A 7,840-nucleotide genomic window follows, 5' to 3' on the forward strand; every position below is an offset into this window, starting at 1 on the left:
TGCAGGGCTGTGACTTACCCATACCCAGACAGCAACCTGCTTGTAGGATAAATGAAGAAGGCCAGCGAGATACTTTAAGTGACCAATATACTCAAAGGCCAGCAGGGGGCAGCATGACAGAAAGGGTGGAAGGGAGGGTGCTGTGTGCTTCTAGGCTGTCTCATACGCGTAGACTTTAAGGCCAGAACTCCTAGTCTCTAAGGTGCCACAAGTTCTCCTGTTCTTCATCATGATCTAGTCACATTGCAGGCCACAGAACCTAATCCCCCCTCCCCTCTTTAATAGACCCCTAACCTCTGGCTGAGTCTCTGAAGTCCTCAAATCATGGTTTAAAGACTTCAAATTACAAAGAATTCACCATTTGCACTAGTTTGAAACAGCAGTGGAAGGCGAGAACCTTCAGAGTCTCTGCCAATCTGACCTAGGGGGGAAATGAATTTTTTTTGGCTGTGTGGCTGGATGGCTCAAGGGGATGGGACATGGGGCCTTTCCCCTCTAGAGGGCACCAGCTCCAATCCAAATCCAGGGCAGGGACGGGCTGGCTCTGGGGCGGGGAATGGGACACAGGGCCTTGCCCGTCTAAGCGGCTAATTCTAAGGTGACTCCATATTTTAAACGTGCTCCCAGCTGAAATGTGCTCACCACCAGGTGAGCCATCCCCGTGCGGCGCGGCTGTCCCCCAGCTGTCTCACCCAGAGGCAACTGCATTTCTGATCCCTTAAGCCACCAGCCTCATTAACCCTTCAATTATTGGCAGCGAGGATGCGCTGCCCTGGGGTAATCACAAACTTCCTGCTCTTGGGGAATCCACGCCCAGCGACCGAGGACTCACCCAGCGATAGCCTGGCTGTTTATGTAGCCGCATGATGCAGGCAGAGACGTGTTCCCTGCCCGCACGTCAACGCTGGCAGCTGGGACACCTGCTCCTCCCTTAGCTGTCCCCTGGTGACTAAGGGCCGAGTCCCGGGGATGTGAGGCAGTGCAGGTGACTGGGGGGCGGGGATGGATGGGACAGGAGGGCAGGGGCAGAGAGATGTCAGCTTGCCCAGCTCCACAGGCGGCTGCGTCTGAGTGCCTGGTGTTGCAGTGCAGCCGTTATCCAGCTGTCCCTCCCCAGAGGCAGCTGCATCTCTACACAGGGTGAGCCGTCCCTGTACGGCAGCCTTCACTGCACCACTCTGGGCTGTTGTACATAGGCTGCCCCTGGGGTGGGGGTGGGAGTCAATACATTGGCTTGGTGTGTGTCTGGGGAGCCAGTCCTGGTGCTGCCACCACCTCCTGCTGGTGATGGTGAGCAGTTACACAATGGGAGGGGGTGGGTGCCATTGGTCATGGGAGAGTGTCACTGGGACATTGCTACCCTGCTGGGGTGGGTGTCAGTTCCCAGCAGGGCTGAGATAGGGCAGCTGCTCCTTTTGGGGCAGGTGGTGGTGGTGGGGTGTATATCTGTCCCCGCTGCCCCCTAGTGGCTGTGGGGGGGGGAGGGTCCACTGCCCCCTCCTGCACTGGCTGGGCATATTTGTGTTGATATTCACCACTGCCCCCTACCTGGCTGCAATGTCCTTGCCATGCCAGTGCTGTGTCTTTCTTTCTCTTCCCTGGCTTTCCCAGCTCTCTGCACTGACGCCAATAAACAAATCAAGCTATAAAGATTAATTAAAAAGGAAATGACTCGAGAAGGCAGGGCCTTGCCCCCGATACTAGTGATAAGAGGTAACAGGAAGATTATAAAATGTACAGAACTGGAAGTAGAACCCAGGAGTCCTGGTTCCCAGCCTCCCCTGCTCTAATCCACTAGATCCCACTCCCCTTCTAGGGCCAGGGCAAGAACCCAGGAGTCCTGTACCTCCAGCTCCCCCTGCACTACCTCAATCCCCTTCCAGAAACCCCAGCCCTGCGCCTCTAACCCACTAGATTCCGCTCCCCTCCCCGAGCTGGGGATAATCCTGACTCCCAGCCCCACCCTGATCCACCCCACTAGACCTCACTCCCTCCTAAGGCTAGGGCTAGAACCCAGGCATCCTGACTCCACTCTGCCCCGGCCATGCGAGTTTTTCCGGGGGTGCCCTCTTCAGCCCCCAACCCCAAATCCGTGGTCAGTTTTTTCCAGCCCATAAACTCCAGCCACCGAAACTGAGAGAGGCCAGGATCTGGGGCCCTGTGTGTGCCCAGCCATTGTGTGTCACCTGTCCGTGAGAAGTGCAGCAGGAACCTGTGTGTACTCATTCCCTGGCAACTATTCACGCCCCCCCCCTTAGATAATGTCACATTCTTCACAGATCACTGCTGATAAAAGCCACTTGAGCGCATTCCTGCCTCACTTATCAAGGGCAGCTAAACCGGCTCCAATGACGCTAACTAGTTACCTATTCACCTGTTCCAGACTTTATGCTTGGAGGCAGATAAGAACGGAGACTTCAACCTAGGGACAGGGTCCAATAAGGCCCCCGAGTGGAGGAAGACAGCAGCAGCTGGCTTTGCAGGGTGGGGAAATGGGACATGGGACCTTTCCCCTTCAGGGGGCACCGGCTCCAATCCAGTCCTAGGCTGGGGGGACTGGCTGGTTCAGGAAGACAGGGAATGGCAGATGGGGTTTTTTTCCTCTAGGGAGCACGGGCTGTGATCTAGCCCCAGGGTGCAGAGCTTGGCTGACCCAGAGGTAGGGTTGCTAATTTATTCCTGGAGGTTTCATCACATGACGGAATTGTTAATGAAAGATTAACCTTGGATTCCTGGTGATGTCAGGACAATCCTGGAGGCTTGTCAACCCTGACGGGGTTCAGGAGGCCGGGGTGGGGAAGGATACAGGGCTTTCCTAAAAGTGAAAAGCTCCTATCTAGTTCACACACACCCCTGAGTCCAATTAGTTGAGTTGCAAGGTGTTCATCTCAGGCGAGGGGGATTTCAACAGCTCATTTAACACCACATTTCCTTGGCTTTCCCCCAGATCCCCTCACCAATCTGTGCTTTTGCCTTGTAGGCTTTCAAATTGACTGGACGCCCTGGAAAAACCACAAGCACACTCACCACGCCCTTCCTGGCCTAGGACAAACCCACCCAGCTCATCACACTAGCAGCTTGTTTAGGTCTAGAGGAGAAATGCCACCGCAATGGGGTTGCCCCTAGTGCAATGGTTGCAGGCATGTTATAGGGATAGCTCAGTGGTTTGAGCATTGGTCTGCTAAGTTGTGAGTTCAGTCCTTGAAGGGGTCATTTAGGGAACTGGGGTAAAAATCTGTCTGGGGATTGGTCCTGCTTTGAGCAGGGGGTTGGCCTAGATGACCTCCTGAGGTCCCTTCCAACCCTGATAGGTGCAATACCTACTGTCAAACTCTAGGGAGAACAGGAGAAGGCCCCAGCCTGCTCCCCGCAGCACAGCGTTGGGGCCAGTCCTGACCTCATAGCTCCATTCACTCCCTGGCCCAATGTTAAGGTCGTTCACACGCTCCAGCCCAAAGGAAGTGAGGTGTGGGGGAGGGACTGATGGATTCCTCTCCCCATGGATCAGGGCTTTCATCCCGAGGGCAAGTGTGAAAAGAGCCAACCCCCCCCCTGCTGAGCCCAATTAGCACCTTCCCTCCTGGCGCCCAGCCCAGGGGCCATGGGAAGGGAACTGCTCACATCACATACACACCGACACCAGCAGCCCCTCCCCCATCCCCCCACAGCATTCTCATTCACACACCCACATTCATACATGCACACACACACACACACACACACACACCATTCATACATACACACTTCATTCACCCCCCTCATTCATCCATACACACTGCAGTCACACACACACACCATTCATACAGAGCAGTCTCACACACACACACACACACACACACACACACACACATTCATATATACATGCTACATTCCCCCACCCACCCACCTTCCCCCACTCCTTCCCCAGCACAGTGCTAAGGGCCCAGCGCCCCAGGCAGCCTGGCAGGGCTGGGGGAGGGGGACAGAGGGCCTGCCTGGCCCTGCCAGTAGTAACCCCGTCAGTGGTTTCCCCAGGAATTGAAATTAGGGGGGTGTTTGAATTTACAGGGGGGGTGTTAGGGCCGATGAGGGGTGAGACTGTGAGGGTGATGGTGGGCTGTATGGCACCATAGTAAAAACTGAAAAATGTTTCATGACCATTTTATTAGATTTAACTCATGTTTTAAAATCATCACACAAATTAAAGTTGGCTACTCAAGCCTTCTATGAAGCACGACATCTACATCCTTCTTGGTTTCTTGTTATAATTTTGCACAACTCTGTTAATGAACTTCTTGAAAGCAATGCGTTCATCTTTGGTGGCGTCTCGTGTGTCCAGTACTTCAGTTCCTTCAATTGAGATGCTCATTAGTTCAGTCACATGATCAGGCAGAAGGCGACTTCTTTCAGAACACAAAATCCTATTCAGTGATGAAAAAGAACGCTCAGCTGTAGCTGTTGTTCCTGGGAGTAGCAAGAGATGAATTCCTACTTCTTTCATCCCAGGAAACAGAGCCCAGAGATCGGGTCGAGCCACTAGTGATGATAAAAAAGAAGTTGAAGTCAAATCTTCATTCATTCGTCGTATGCTATTCCACTCTGTGTTCAAATTCTCTGTTCTGTCCTGAGCACATGACAGCCCCATTGCTGGTAGCGCCTCACTCCACTCAACTGTTGGTGTTTTATAGGACAGGGATCTGTAACAGCTACGTAGAGGTTGAGTAGAATCTAGAAGTTGCTGTTGTAGAGTTTTAAGAATCAAGTCTGTCCTTTTTCAGTTGTCTTAACAAACCCTTCTTGTCTTCTTCACTTAAGGATTCAGTATAAATGCCTTCATCAGTCAACTTCTGAGTCTTTGCTTCTTCCAGTACATTTTCAATGGATAGCTCTCGGATTGATCCAAATGTAGCTTCTATTGCTGGACAAAGATTTACGACTGTTGTAGCAGATGCCTGGATGACCTTGTGTAATGACCCAAGTGGTTTCAACGAGAGAGAGAGAACGGCAAGTCTTCTCTAACCGTAGTAGCAAAAGTAATCCACCAGTAGAGAGACAAGATCAGCAGTATAAAATATCGGGACGGGGGGGGAGGGAGCAAAAAAAAAAAAAAGAAAAAAGGGGAGTTTAAAAGGGGCCGGGGGCATTAGCAGGCCCTGGCCGCGCACGCTGCCCTCCTGCAGAGCCTCCCGCCCCCCGGCCCGCCACATGCAGGGTGCGGTGGGTCCGGGCGGGGGCAGCGCGGAGTGGGCAGGAGCCGGGTGAGGGGCGTGGGCCGAATCCCTGCTGCTGTCAGGGAGCCCCACGCCTCTCCCTCCCACTCTCGGCTGCGGCTTCTTCCCGGTGGGACGCGCCTCCTGCCGCCCCGGCCACATGCGGCGCGCGTCCCCCGCTCCTAGTCTCCCTCCCGCCGGGAAGGAGCCGCTGGATGCGCACCGCATGTGCCTGGGGCAGGCCAGGGGGTGCGTCCCGCCGGGAAGGAGCCGCAGCTGTGAGCGGGAGGGAGAGGCGCGGGGCTCCCCAGCAGCAGCGGGGATTCGGCCCAGGCCCCCACGCCGCCCACCTGGCCCCTGCCCGCTCCGCGCTGCCCCCACCCGGACTCACTGCGCTGCCCCGCGGGCTGCAGGGCTGGAGCAGTCTCCAGGCTGCGCTCCCAGCCCTGACGCCCGTGTGCAGTGGCCTGGGGGCCGGGCAGGAGCCCTCTGGCGCAGCGGGGGGTTCAGAGCTGAGCCCCCCCCCCCCCCGTCTCCCTCCCTTGCCAGTGCCCCTTTGCCTGCCCAGTGCCCGGGTGCCGCAGCTGACTCACCAGCTCCAGGATCCAGGCACCGCCGCCACCCCCTCCCTCCAGGCTTGCGCCGCCATGCTGCAAGCCTGGGAGGGAGGAGGAATGCAGCGTGGTTGGGGAACAGGCAGGGCCAGGGTGGGGATTTGGGGAGGGAGCCAATGGGGGAAGGAGAGGGGCGGAGCCAGGGCGGGGGGAGGGCAAAATTTCTTTTTTGTCCAGTGTCCCGAGATCGGGACACGGGACAAAGAAGCAAATATCGGGACAGTCCCGATAAAATTGGTACGTCTGGTCACCCTATCCACCAGCCTCACTACTTAGATCCGTCCCATCTTGGTAGAGACTTTCCAAAGCCAGTAATAACAGCTGGAGTAATTTTAAGACAACAGCTAAGGATCGCTCATGGGAAAGCCAGCGGATTTTCCCAGGTTGGACCAATTTGAACTTCAGTCCCAGTGTATCTTCTATATTTTCCAAGATATTCAGTCTTTTTGGACTCTTGCTGAAAAAAGAATATAATGAAGACATTAAATTTATAGCTTTTTTAATGTCTTTTGAAGATTCTGCAGCTCGTACTAGTGCTAGTTGGAGTAGATGGCCTCTGCAGTGTGTATAGGAGAGATTAGGGTTACACTTTTCTCTGAGCAAAGCTTGTAGTCCACCATGTCTTCCAGAGAAGTTTGCAGCTCCATCAAATGCACAAGCAGCCATCTGTTTGGGGTCCAACTGACAAGCATTTAACTCTTCTAAGATGTGGATTGCCACAGATGCAGCCGATGTGTCTTCTATAACTTAATCATCTAGAACATCTAGAACAACAAACATCTAGAAATGTATCTACTGGCCTACTCCTGATATCAAGATAACGTACACAATGACTTAATACTTGATGCCCATTTTGTTGTACTTAAAGTACTGCACAGGCTCTTTTTAGGGGGAATAAGACAAAACGCCACATTTATTAGTAATACATGTATTCATTAACACTGTATTATATGCATATAATATATTACACTTACACTCACACACACACACACAAACACACTCCGTCTTGTTGTTACCAATTAGTTGCTCCCCTTAACTTCACTGGCCAGGTGAGTTAGATGGGGGAGGGGGTGGAGCCGGGCTTCTGCCGATCCGGATCGATGCTCCCATGTTGACAAGACGAGACCCGGGGTCCTCTGCAAGACACCTCACTTTTATAGCAGCTTTTCTCTTATGCAAATCTATACCAGATTCAAACTCTGTGTCTGTGTCCATTGGTCCTTTGTGCTGCTTTCTTTTGAGTGTTGTCCCAATGCTGCAAAGAGGGTGTTTCCAAAAGAAGGTGCTTGCTTCTAACCCCCGAGGCCGTCGGTATGTCTGCTTGTTTTTAATGAGCCCACTTGACACGTTTTATTGTCCTTGGGTCTGGCTCCCAGCCCCTCTCCAACAGTTTTCAGAGTAACAGCCGTGTTAGTCTGTATCCGCAAAAAGAAGAACAGGAGTACTTGTGGCACCTTAGAGCCTTAATGCTCTAATAAATTTGTTAGTCTCTAAGGTGCCACAAGTACTCCTGTTCTTCTTTTCTCCAACAGTTGAGGCTGTCTGGAGGTGCTGCCTTCCATGCCTTGCTCATTCACACCTCATTCATTCAACAGGGCAATTGATTAAGAGTTGTGGGGGAGAGAGCTCTTGTTCTACTGCTAGCAAAAATAAATTTTTCTTCTATCTTATTTTATCCTTAGGGGCTATAATATTATACCAAGGGCAATGCAAAGTTTCTAAATGAGGCTTTGATACAAAGTCCCATGAAAACAGAGGTCACACATGGGTAGACCCACCACAAGGTTATATGAAGAGGCACAATGTAAAGTCATATGAAAATTATCAGAGATTTATCTACAATTTGCATTCATCAGCCATGTATGCAAATGTTTTGAATGTGGTGAGAGAGTTCTTCACTTTTTCAACTGTTGAGTCTTTCACTGTTGCACCGCATGCTTCTAGCCAGTCAGTTGAGTTTCTTGCAGAAAGATAGTGAGCATTTGCTGGTCTTGTTCGGAACCAGTGTTCAACTTCAGGATGCACTTAACATTGGCC

Source organism: Malaclemys terrapin, chromosome 4 (assembly GCF_027887155.1).
Source record: "Malaclemys terrapin pileata isolate rMalTer1 chromosome 4, rMalTer1.hap1, whole genome shotgun sequence".
NCBI lineage: Eukaryota > Metazoa > Chordata > Testudines > Emydidae > Malaclemys > Malaclemys terrapin.